Below are 12306 nucleotides of genomic sequence, written 5' to 3' on the forward strand. Positions count from 1 at the left end.
GCAGGTCCTGTCAAATTGCAGTCCCAGTCATCTGCCTTGGCACGGAGAACTTCTCAGAGCCTCAGATCTGGGGAGATTCTGGTTAAAAGCCTGAAGATCTGATAGTTCAAGTATGGTGTGTTTTTTTTTTTTTTTTTTTTTTTTTTCCTTCCTTCCTGTCACCCACCCCACTGCTGAAGATTAGGACATTCAGAAGAAGAATGTATGCCTGTGGGGTTGGAAGAGTGGATCAAAGATTTCACAGATTTCAGGACTGGACAATGAAAAGTCCCTCCAGACACCTTTTTCTATGCAAATATTTACCTAGGCTTTCTCCTGATGGAGAATCATTTGCTGTTTTCACTTCACCTATTTATTCATCCAGGTGGAAAGTTTTCGTAGTGGAGTCCTTCTTGTACCTCCAAGTGTGTGCCGAGTAGATTTATAAACGGCCTTATTGAGGTATAATTATGAAATTAGCCTTTGAGTCACCTTCATCTCTTTTGTAAGTGTCTGGTTTTGTTAGTGGAATATGCCACAAGAAGTGTTGGTGTTTGCTTTGATTTTCTGCTTCCCTGTGTGTCGGTTACTGGCCGTCGTCAGAGATGGGACACGGGGATGAGTGGGCCTTTGGTCCGATGTAGCAGAACCATCCTTTCCAAGCGAAGGTCACCATCGAGTTACCAAGGCCTATAAATAGGAAATGTATGCTATTTTTGAATATTGGCATAATATTCTTATTCTCAGTCTTCTGCAATTTTAGTAGTTTTCCAGTTTATTAAAATTGAAGGTCACAGGTTTGGAAAACTTGTTAAATGATTATTTCGGGACTGGGCTCAAATTAATATGATGTGCCAACTTGAAATGTTATGCCTAGCAGATGCTGTATAACATTCCTATTAGTTACTAATTGGCTTGAAAGTACTTAATTATCTTGTCTTTTTCAAATATAGTGATCAGATATTTTTAAAATATATCTAGCTTTCCTTTTTGCACCCGTTACCACCAGTTTTGCCTGCTGTGTCTCCTAGCAGTCTAGTTACTTAGTTGCTCATATATCCCTTCACAAATCCTGCTACCTGTGAACTTTTCACTAGCACTTGTATGGTCCCTTATGAATTTTGTTTTTTTAATATCTGATACTCTTGTTGTACTATGTACATTTTTCTGTTTTCACATTAATGCTAAAGTTATGTGTACAATCGTGTTTGGGCATCAGATACTTCAGAGTTCTCTGCTGTTACTGATGTTTTTGTCTGAATGAGAAGGAGGAAAACAATTTTCTGATATTGATCAACATAGTTAACACTGATGCATCAAGAGAGCTATGTAATGTGTGCTATTAAAATATGTATCTAGTTGCAACTGTTCTGTTTTCTAATGCTGTTATTTGGCTACGACTGTAATCCTGTAACAGCCATCAATTTTAGGCCAATGATTGTTTTTTTCTTTTTCATAATGGGTTAGGGTAGTTATCTTGCATTAAAATTTTCAAACACAAAGGTCCTGAATTTAAGCTGTGGAGACGTAGATGAGATTGAGTGTTGATAGGCTGAACCAAGTCACCACGGAGAAGAAAATCTTAAGCTGTATGTGCAAACTCTTTTCCTCTACTGAAGTCTTCCTGGGGTTTTCTGCTTATTTTCCCTGCTGGGTGTTTTTTTTTTTTTTTTTTTTTTTTTTTTTAAATGCCACTGCAGTTAACCCTGGGAAACCTCTGAAAATTATTTTCCTTTCTATTTTTATTCTGACTTTTCTCATTCTATAGCAATATTTCTCCTTTTGTTCCACTTCTTGCATGTGGTACTGTGCTCTCCCTTCTAGTTCCTGAATTTTTCCCTTTTTGCTTTAGGGTAACAGAGTGAATTAACATTTTTGTTTCTATTTTGAAAATGCCAGGGAAATCTGGAAGCTGTTGTTTTTGTACCATGGTGGTGATGCTGGCTATCAAGCAGAGTGTTGGGCTCTGAAGGGGAAGGGATGGCAGGGAGACAGAGCAGGTCTAAGTATGAAGTAACCTGATGCAACTTGGATTTGAAATCGTGACATGAAATGATCCCTTTGAAGAAGAAATGTCTCTCACCGTACCTCCACTTCTGCTTCGCCTTGTGTATAGTAGTGCTCAATCTGCAGCAATTGCATTGTCTGGGCAGAAATCTCACGCTGTGTGTTTTGTGACTTCTAGCTCTGAAAGAACAGGTATTTCTTCAGCAAAAGTGAATTTGCACTTTCTTTGATCTTTAAAGTAGGTAAAAAGAAATTTGCATTCGTTTTAATTTTCTCTGGCCAGCTTTATAGTTCAATTGAAAAGCAGAAGTCCGGAATCAAAGCTCAATTTATTGTGGCCGCTGTTGAATTCAGGGCATACTAATACATTCCTGTCATTGCAACTCTTTGGTGGAGTGATAGTATCTAATAATATATTATGGTATAACTAAGAGACGAAGATGTGCTGAGAAGCAGATGTTGAAGTCTAGTGACTCCCCTATGGTGTCTTTTGGCATAACGGAACTGGAGAAGAACTAGATGTACTGCCCTGGCTGTCCGTTCCTTGATCCGTGTCAAAAGTGCATAAACAAATAAAGTGCTGTCTTAATCCATGCAAAAACCTACTTATCCCGGCGTAGAAGTACCTTTTTAGGCAAGTGTGGTCTCTGTAGGTGTGGCTGTATTACCCTCCAGGAAGCCTTTTGCATCCTGCCATTCTCCTCCCTCCGCACCGGCTGGTGTCAGTGGTGCTGGCTCACGTGGTGTCAGGTAGCACAAAATCCTTGTCCTCCATACCCAGATCCACTTTGTTGTTACATCCAGTCCTGGTTTGTTTTGGGATGTTACCCAGTTTCCATAAGGAAAGGTGGGATTCTCTCAGACATGCTCGTAAGATGTGTTCCAACAGAGTGAATTTTGGGATGTCTTATTTTAGCATAATTACTTCCTACTTGCTAGCAAAAAGGGTGGTGAAAACATGGAAATTCTGACTCTTAATAATTTGGAGGGTACAGATTGCTTAGAAGGAGTTTTAGAGACCAAATGGATGAATTCTGATAAACGTTGAGATGGTGTAATTGCATAGCTTACAGCCTAGGTTTTCCTTCAAACCTTGACCTTAATTCCTGGTTATGCTTATCCCTCCACTCCTTCCCTCATATTTCAAAGATATAAAAATAAGACAAAACTTGTGCTCTTCCCTTGCCTGGTCCCAAGTTGATCATAGCCGCTCCCGTGTGCGTTCACCAGGACATTGCCATCTATCGGGGCATCCAAAATGACGCCCTGCATCCTTGCATCTGGCTTGCAGAATTAAGGATATTCATTGGCCTGGAATTGAAAATGAAATTAAAATGGCTGGTAGGCTGTGATACGTGGATGTTGTGCCCACCATTCGTTACGTAGCCGCAAGTGTGAAACTGTGCGTACTCTGATTTTTGTTTCTGAATGTTTCTGACATTGTGAGCTTGTCTGCCCACTGTTGGGAATGTTTGATGAGAGCTGAATGAGTGATTTTGTTAGTGCTCCTGTTTTTATTTTGTTGGTGCTTTTGCATCACTAATCACATACAAGCCTCCTATTGTTCTCCCTGCAGCTTTCTTCCAGTACATGCTTATATTTAGTTATTTTAATAATAATACCCAGGATTTGTAATCCTGAAAGAAGCCAGAGAGATGATAAACTGCTTTTCTGATTACTAAATACATTTAATTCACGTAACAGATGGCTGTTATTTGATACGCTGCTGTTATCCAAGCTGCACGGAGGGGCAGAAACTCGCCAGAGCAATGACTTGAAGGCATTAGAGGATGTCCTCACCCAGTCCTCTCCGCGGAATGGCAGCAGTGATGCCATTTTACCCTACAGCTTCGCTTCGGTTACGAACAAATTGTTTTCAGCGTCCTTTCCCCCGCCCTTGCACGCGTAGTAGAGAGGCACACAGCCCTCCCGGCTGGCGGGGCAGCCCCACGGGCCGACGTTTCGGGGCGGCTCGGCGGAAGGCTCGGGCTCTTCGGTGCCCAGATTTTAGCTGGCGGCCGGCGGTGCCTGCGCGGATTGGCTGCCCCCCGGCTCCCCTCTCCCGGTGCGCAGCCCCAGCCGAATCTCGGAACAGCCCGATTTACATCCATTCATGAATCCGTGACGTCAGCACGCTTCTGTGCTCCTTTGCAGCAGGCTGCAGGATTGTGTGGGTGGAATTTCCTTTTATTTTGCAACACTTCCTTTTTTTTTTTTTTTTTTTTTGCCTTCCATCTTTTTAAAACAAGAAAATGGAGCATCACATAGGAAATCTTAATCCTTGTAAGTATGTAAATGAACATGTCTTTTTTTTGAAGCGTGTGTGTCTGTGGGTGTAATGGTCAGTGTTACCCTTTCGCCATTTATTTCAGAAGCACAGATGGACGTTGCATTTGTGATGTGAAAGGGCTGAAAAAATGATGCTGAGAGAAGGGAAGAGGAAACATGAAACCTTAATTTATCCATCACTGCATATAAATCTGATAGCTGGCCTGTCCTTTTGCTTATCGGTGTGCTAGACATTTTTCAGTTGCAATTTTGCACGTTATCTTCTTGTGCCCCCCTTTTAAAGGGGAAGGGAATGGCAATGGAGAATGCTTATGTATGGAATATACAGGGAATGACATAAGAATTACTAGAGATAATATAAAGAAGAATAATTGTGGTTTTTGCCTTCTAGGCAATTGTAGTGGTTTTTTTTTCCCTGTGGGCTAATCAAACAATTCTACTGTTGTGTTACAGTAATAAATAATTTAATTTTATTTGTGAGATGAAGAAGAGATGTGTTTTTCTTTCTATCAGCTCGCTAGGAATTTGTTCCTTTATTATTGAAAATAGCAGTTTGAGCTGTCTCTGTTGTGCTGAACACATGATTTTTACCCCTCATTTTCATAATAGATGAGGAAGCTGGGAGTACCATTGCAGTTAATGATACTGTTCACTGGGGCAATATTGTCATATTCTTGCTTACCTGAATGGGGCATGATGTCATGTTTGCTCCCAATGAAATGAGTGGAGCTGCTTTTTATTTTTGTTTTGGGGAGGTGGTTTAGATACTGCAATAGCTTAATTGTATCACATGATATGATAAAAGCCACATGTCTCTCTCATGTAAATGAAAAATTGGGTATTTTAAGTTGATCTGGAGAAAGATGACATCAGGTCCATGTGTTTGGATATACTGATTTTATCACTGGACAGTCTGTTCAATACAAGAAACTGAAGGAATGTCTTTTGATTGATAGTTTTGAGGGAGAAAATACAAAAATATTTGAAATAAAAAACAAATGGATGAGTGAAATTAGAGAGAGATTCAGCTGGTCTGACTCGCAAATGTGGGCACTTTACACAGGAACTGCTGTGCGTGCAGTGACAGACATCTTGGGATATCCTAGAATGCGGAGGTTAAAGTTGTCATTGGTTTGAAAGTTTTTGTTACTATCCTTTTTATCGTGTCCCCAAATGTATGCAGGTTTTTGTTTCTAGAGAGAGACAACCCTTTGAACCTGTTTCTGTAACAGACTTCAGCTGTGAAAAATAAATCAAGATTTTGATGTTGTGGGTTTTTTTTTTTCGTTGTTGTTTTTGCTTTAACACTGGTTTTATTTCCTGTGTTTTGGGCCTCCAGTCTGATTCTTTGATTCTAATGGTCATGTCATTCAGATTTGTCTTTGTCCCCTGCTGCCTGATGGTTAAATTTATAGCTGGCATTCATTTTGACCCCTGTGACTGGAATTAGCAAATAACTTCTAGCACAGACTATATGGTAGGCGGCACTCTTACCGCTTCTCAGCTATACGTGAACTTGTGTTTAAAAATGTGTGGATGGTTGGATTTTTTTCTGGTTGCATTTCTAACCTTCCTCTTTTGTCACCTATCGTGAAGAGCTGGTAAGTGGCTTATCTCCAGTGGATCAGAAAATTAAGCAATGATTTATTTGAAAATCTCTTCATAGGTAAGCAGTTTCACAATTAGTAGCTATTAAAGTACGGTTCTGCTCTAAGCAGAGGCAGGATAAGAAAGGTTTTATAGTATTTCATGTTTTCTTATGACTTTTTTACAGCAAATATGAGATGGTGACTGATTAGACTGGAGTTGTTCATATCTGGTACCTGTTCCAGGCTTTCTGCAGTGGAGCAGACTTCAGATAGTAGGACTTCTCAAAATGGCAAAATCTTTAAATAAAGCTTTCATACGTAAAAGTCGTCTGACATTAGTCATATAAGCAGATTGAAAATCAGTGAAGGTTCCTCCTCAGCCCTGATCCCTGAGGCCGGGGTGGGCAGGGGAAGGCGCCTGAACCTTGCTGTGCATAAATCATTTTAGCCAAGCTCTCACCTGAGATCCTGTGTTTGGAGAGAGACAGCAGCAGTCTTACTGCTTTTACAACTTCCAGCAAGTTTCTCAGCATAACTGAATCAAAATGAGTCAACTGAGGCAAATATTACCTCTGCGTCTGCAGAAGAGGCTGAAGCTGTTAGGGGTTTGGCGCTTCTGCAAGCCCTGGTCAGCTTCTGGGACCTTTTTTATTTTCTTTTTTTAAATCCCTCATTGGCAAATATATCCCGTGCCTGGGCTTTAGTCTTTTGTGGGCTACTGTGATGTTACAGCAAATCACTCTTGCTTCTTGGGGAAGAGGGAGTAAATATTTCACCTAAAACACATACTACTTTGGACAGAATAGCAAGTTGGCAGCTGCGGCAGAAAGATGGAGGTGGGCCGGGACCAGAAACACTGTGTGTACTTACTCCCACCCCTATAAATACTCAACATGCATTTTGACCTCTGTCCTCTTCCCCTGTTTACAGCCTCAACCGAAGTCGGTTGTTGGAGGGGGTTCAAAGGCATTAGCAACAGTTGGGTGTAGGCCAGGGGGAGGAATAGATTTTTCTGTGTAAAACACGTGGGCTTTATAATCCTCTGGTGAACCTGTAACTGTTTGTGGTGTTTATTCTGGAGCAGTCGCTAGCTCGGCGCGAGTGGTGCTGTAAGGGAAGAAAGGAGAAAGTCCTGGCAGGGTGTGGGTGAGAGCTTGGACCCTTTCCAGCACAGTGGGCTTGAGGAATGGAGGCCTCTCTGTGTGGACATTTTCTTCATACCTGGGATGTTTGTCCTTTCCTGTCCCCAACCTGTTACTCCGTTACCTTCTGGAGGATGCCAAAACCAGTAACGCAGCTGCACAGCTGTGACTTTTCCACTGAAACAGAGAAAATCTAACCTCGCCATCCGTTTGTGCCTGAGGAGATCCTCAAATGTAGGGTTATCACCGGTAGCCCAGAAGTGATCTAGCAGGGATGACCCAAGGGGATGAGCGCTGCTTTGGAAGTTCTCTGCAGGGTGTTAGATGGCACGTGTCATGCCAGGCCTCCTTGGGGTCTGCTGTGGCTCTTCAGTCCATGACTGTGGGCTGTGTGCGCTGTCTTGATCGCGTTACCATCATGTAAAGCTCTCGTGGCCTAAGAATAGGGTGACACCTCTCGGATGTTGCTCTCGCCCCTCACGCTGTGTTGGTAATACAGGCTTAGCAGAGGCTCCTGAGCAAGTCATTGTGCTTGCTTCTCTATCAAGGAGTAATCCTCTTTGCTCGTGGAAGTGTTATGGTGCTTACTAAATACAACTTAGTACTACTGTCGTTTCTCATCTGAGAGATCTGCCAGCTGGATTTCAAGTGTCCCCTTCCCATCAGGTGCACACACGCCGACACCTAGTGTAAAGTTGACAGAGGCCAAAGCGTTGCATGTACCCCAGTAATTTTTGTACTTTCCTGGATCGTTCTTTAGTTACTTTAATACTGGGGATGAAGCATGTGAGCTGTTAGTGCTGAGGAGTTTGTGTGTATAGCCTTTACATGTCAAGTATGCTCTGCAGTTATTTTTGTAGTAGATATGAATTATTCAATAACAACAAGCGTGTGAGTGAATTTACCTGAGACCAGTTTGATGCCTCACATGAATTAAAGTGCGAGTTTGATTCATTCACTGGATTCCTGAAAATAGCACTTTGATATTGATCTTCATCCTCAAAGATCTTTCAGATATTAATTAATCTTTACACTACTCCTTGGAGGAAAATATGATGTTTCAGTTCTGTAAGTAGGGGAAATTACAAGATACTGTTCGTTGGTAATACTGGAATGTTAATGGCTTCATGTGGCAATGTCAAAGAAGCTGCAAGGCGTTTGTGAACTTAACTTTGAGTTTTTCCTGGGTTTTGTAGTTGTAAAATATTTGAATTTAAATCCTTTCATCTGTTAGTGCAATTTAGTAATATGACATGGATCTTTAAGAAGGTAAGAAAAACCCGAACAATTCGGAAGGATGAAGAGAGAAAAGGAGTAGAGCAGAGCCTGAAGTCTGTGACTGGATTTTACAAGTTGTTTCATACTATGAAGACAGTTGGAAAGATGAAAGAGAAGAGTGTAACTTAAGGTGATTTCTAAATTTTCATCCAAGACAGATTCCAATAGTAATTCAGTAGTAGAAAAGGCTAATTGGCATTTAGTCTGTCTTTTGTATCAGCTGAATGTTTTACGATAGTATTGATGAGCCGGTGATGGAGGGTATCAGTGGTCAGTTAGATGTCAGAACGTTGTATATGAAACTTCTGGTGTTTAATGTATGCACATAGTGCAAGACATGGGAACAACCAGAGTGAGGGTAAACAGAAGCAGCAAATCGGCGTACAAAGTTAAACTGATTTTTGTGGAGTGAAATTCTTGTAACAGTGTGATACAAGATGGTCCTTGGTTTGTTACCCCTACCCCCCAAAGGCAGGTGGCTGGTGGATTATCCTTTCCTAAAAACCCGAGGACCTCAATTCGGAAATACAGACACGGGCTGTGTTGCAACAGAAATGTGTAGTACCAAAATCCTGCAGTGAATATAAGAATCATTATGCAACATCACTTATTTTCTATGGCATCAGATTATGCAATTTCTGAGCAGAAGAATGCAAAGCCCTGGAAGAACACAGCAGCATTTTAGCAGATCCAAAAATACCTTATACAGGATAGAGGAAGCATTTATGTATGTAGAGCTGAAAATACACAGTTATGTAAGCTGCTTATTTCACAAACTGCGCTTTGCAGAGCTGACTAGCAGGTGAAATGGGGATCAATCTTGCTTTCATTGAAATCAGCTGAAGAGGTCTCCCTGAACACAAGGGAGGGTGGATTGGCTCTTTGTCTGCCTTGTTCCCAAAGGTGATTTTTTTTTCCTTTTGCTTTGGTGTTCCTCATGCCAAAAAAGAGTGGGTGCTAGATTTCTTTTTCCAAACCAAGCACTACTTCTCTGCCCCCCACAAATTTGTGACTTGATGTTGAAGGAGTTCCTAGTTAAATATTTGTCTAGTGTTTGTGGTAGAAATTCATTCCTATGCTGAGAGCCAGTGCAGATGCACGAATTTCAAGAGTCAACGAAGTTCTTTTAAGGTGAAGTAACAACTTGGGAATCTATTAAGTATCTTTGGAGGTGTCAAGAGCATGTGAGGAAAAGGGGATCTGGTTGATACAATCTGTTGGGACTTTTGCAAGAATAGTTAGCAGAGACTTTTAAAGAAACTAAACAGCTACAAAATTACTATATAAAAAGATGCCCCTCAGGCAAATGATTGGTTAAATAGTATCAAATAAGAGTAGGGATAAATAAACAGCAATATTGAAATATTTTTCTGTAAAAGGAGTTGTCATACAGCTCTGCTTTGGAGATTGCACTACTCGTACCCTTTCCACCTGTTCTTCCCTTGTCTAGATCCCTTAGGGATATGCTGAAGCAAGAGCGTTCAGGCTCTGAGACCGCGGAAGTAAGGTGTTCAGGATAATAAAAATGTAAGCCAATTGCAGAGAGTACTGGAAGGCTCTCGTGAACATGGGTGATAAAATGTTAATCACATTTTGTGTTGATTAAATACAACTTAATCTTAACACCCTGTAGATCAGAATTAGGCTCTAAACTAGCTCTTGCTGCTCAAGAATGAGATCTTAAGATTGTAAGAGACCTATAGAAGTTGACTGGGCATCTTGAAGCATGCTTAGACATGAAGTAGCACAAGAGGAATAGTTAGGAAAGAATTGAAGAACAAAAATGGTCGTTATGCCTTTGTACATTTCTATGGTGTGCTGACATCAGGGATTCTGTCTGTGGTCGTACTCCCCCATTCCTAAGGTGATATAGGAGAAATGGACGAGATGTAGAGAGGTGATCGAAGATGCAGGGCAGCTTTCACAGGGTGAATGAATAGGTAGTTGTCCTGGGTTTGACTGGGATAGGGTTAATTTTCACAAGATGCTAGGAGGAGACACAGCTGGGAAGCTGACCCAAACTGACCAAAAACCTGGGGTATTTGATGCCCTGTGTCATCATGCTGGGTTGGGAGCAGGGGAGCTGGCTGGGGCGGGGAGGGTGATCGCTGCTGGAGAGTGTCCTGGGCATCGGGCTGTGAGAGGGTTGCCCTGTGTCTTCCCTTTTTTTGTATATTCTTCTTATCAGTATTATTGTTGTTAACGTTGGCATACTTTGCAGTTCTGTTACACTGTCCTTACCCTGACAGAGGAGTTTTGCCTTTTTCTTCCTGTTCTCCTCCCCACTGCAGCCCGGGGAGAGGTGACAGAGGGGCTGCGGGGTGCTTTGCTGCCGGCCGGGGCTAAACCCTGACAGTAGGGTGGGAATTTTTAGGCTTGAAAAAAGACATGAGAGGGGAGGATGGGATAGTTCATAAAATCACAGCTGGCATTAAGAAGATAAATAGGGTTCAGGCATCACAAACAGTGAACAGCTGGATGTTCGAAGGGTCGGATTAGATGAGAGATGCAAAGTGAAGAATAGCTGAAGAATAGTTGCAACTTGTGCAACATACAGTTAAGCTACAAAACTCCTTGCCACAGCATAGTGGTTGCCAGAGTGTTCTGGTTAAAAAAATTGTTTGATACATTTCCACAGGAAAAATATGGTTGTGGGCTGTAGAACAGAAAAATTCTCCACCAGCAGCACGCAGGGTTAAGTCAGTGAGCTGCAGGTCAGGGGGAGTGGGGTGGCAGTGTCCTGGGGAAGTTTCGCTGTCTGCAGACCCTTTTCCTGGGTTTTGGAGGCAGGCAATGGGGATAGATGAACCTGTCGTTCTGGTGTGGTATGGTGTCTTCTTGTGCTGTAGTCTAGGTGCCACTTATTTCTACCCTGAACAGGCTTAGCTGGAATGTATAAGGTGCATAGCAAACCTCCAGCTGGCTCTATGCACAGAGCTGGAGTTCAGTCATTATGAATATTTCTTGGCCAGTATACCGTACTATTTTTGTCGTTGTCAGAAAGAGTTCAGGCCAGAAAGCTAGACAGAGTTCTTTTTCACTGATAAAGTGACAGACAAAAGTATATTGCAACTGTAAAATCACTTGCCAAAAATGATGCGTCTCTGTTTTACAATAGACTGAATATATTGAATAAAGGCTAACTTAATTCAGCAGACACTTGAATTCAGTTTCTGGTGTGATAATATGGACATAGCAACATGCAACATAGTTACATGTCTGTGGTCTCACGTGCTTAATGCCCATAGATATGTTAAAATATTTTGTTAACATTTTAGAATGATCACAATAGCTGTAAACTATGAGCAATTGCTGCTGCAGAGCTTGGGAAATCAATATGGTGTCTGCAGAAGGTCGTTGTCATATGTTGAGGTGGCATCGAAGTATTTAATGGAGAGAGGAATTAAAAGTCTATATTACAGTCAGTATTCTGTAGTAAGAACAGAAGTAGCGTAAAGTTTATCTGACAATCAGAAAGAACAGGGTAAAGAACAAAAAAACACCAGTGTTACAACACTTCAGTTTTACAGAGAAATCTGCTGTTTTCTTGTAGAGTAAGTTAGGGTACACTGAGGGGAGGGACCTGGGAATGCTGGTGGACGGTGAGTTAATCATGAGCCAGTAACATGCCCTGGTTGCCAAGAAGGCCAATGGTCTCCTCGGGTGCATGAAGAGGAGGGTGGCCAGCAGGTCAAGGGAGGTTCTCCTCCCCTCTACTCTGCCCTTGTAAGGCCACATCCAGTTCTGGGCTCCTCAGAACAAGAAAGATGAGGAGCTACTGGAGAGAGTCCAGCAGAGGGCTATGAGGATGATGAGGGGACTGGAGCATCTCTCCTACGAGGAGAGGCTGAGGGAGCTGGGCTTGTTCAGCCTGGAGAAGAGAAGGCTGAGAGGGGATGTTATAAATGCTTACAATTATCTTAAGGGTGGGTGTTGAGAGGACGGGGCCAGACTCTTTTCAGTGGTGCCCAGCGACAGGACAAGGGGCAACGGGCACAAACTGAAGCAGAGGAAGTTCCAGC

The 12306-nt window shown here is 42.1% G+C and overlaps 1 protein-coding gene across 4 annotated transcripts in view; it reads left to right on the forward strand.

Moving 5' to 3' along the window:
- Positions 1-12306, forward strand: part of MAP3K13 (mitogen-activated protein kinase kinase kinase 13) — a 79798-nt gene that overhangs the window by 35987 nt on the left and 31505 nt on the right. Inside the window, exon 1 of one of the 4 annotated variants that reach the window (XM_009940773.2) lies at positions 4217-4269. The exons of the other annotated variants lie outside the window; for them this stretch is intronic. The gene's annotated coding sequence lies outside the window, so the exon portion shown is untranslated. Of the gene's footprint in view, positions 1-4216; positions 4270-12306 lie in introns of those variants that run through there. 4 annotated transcript variants of the gene reach the window in all.

The sequence above is a fragment of the Opisthocomus hoazin genome, chromosome 4 (assembly GCF_030867145.1).
Source record: "Opisthocomus hoazin isolate bOpiHoa1 chromosome 4, bOpiHoa1.hap1, whole genome shotgun sequence".
In the NCBI taxonomy this organism is placed as follows: domain Eukaryota; kingdom Metazoa; phylum Chordata; class Aves; order Opisthocomiformes; family Opisthocomidae; genus Opisthocomus; species Opisthocomus hoazin.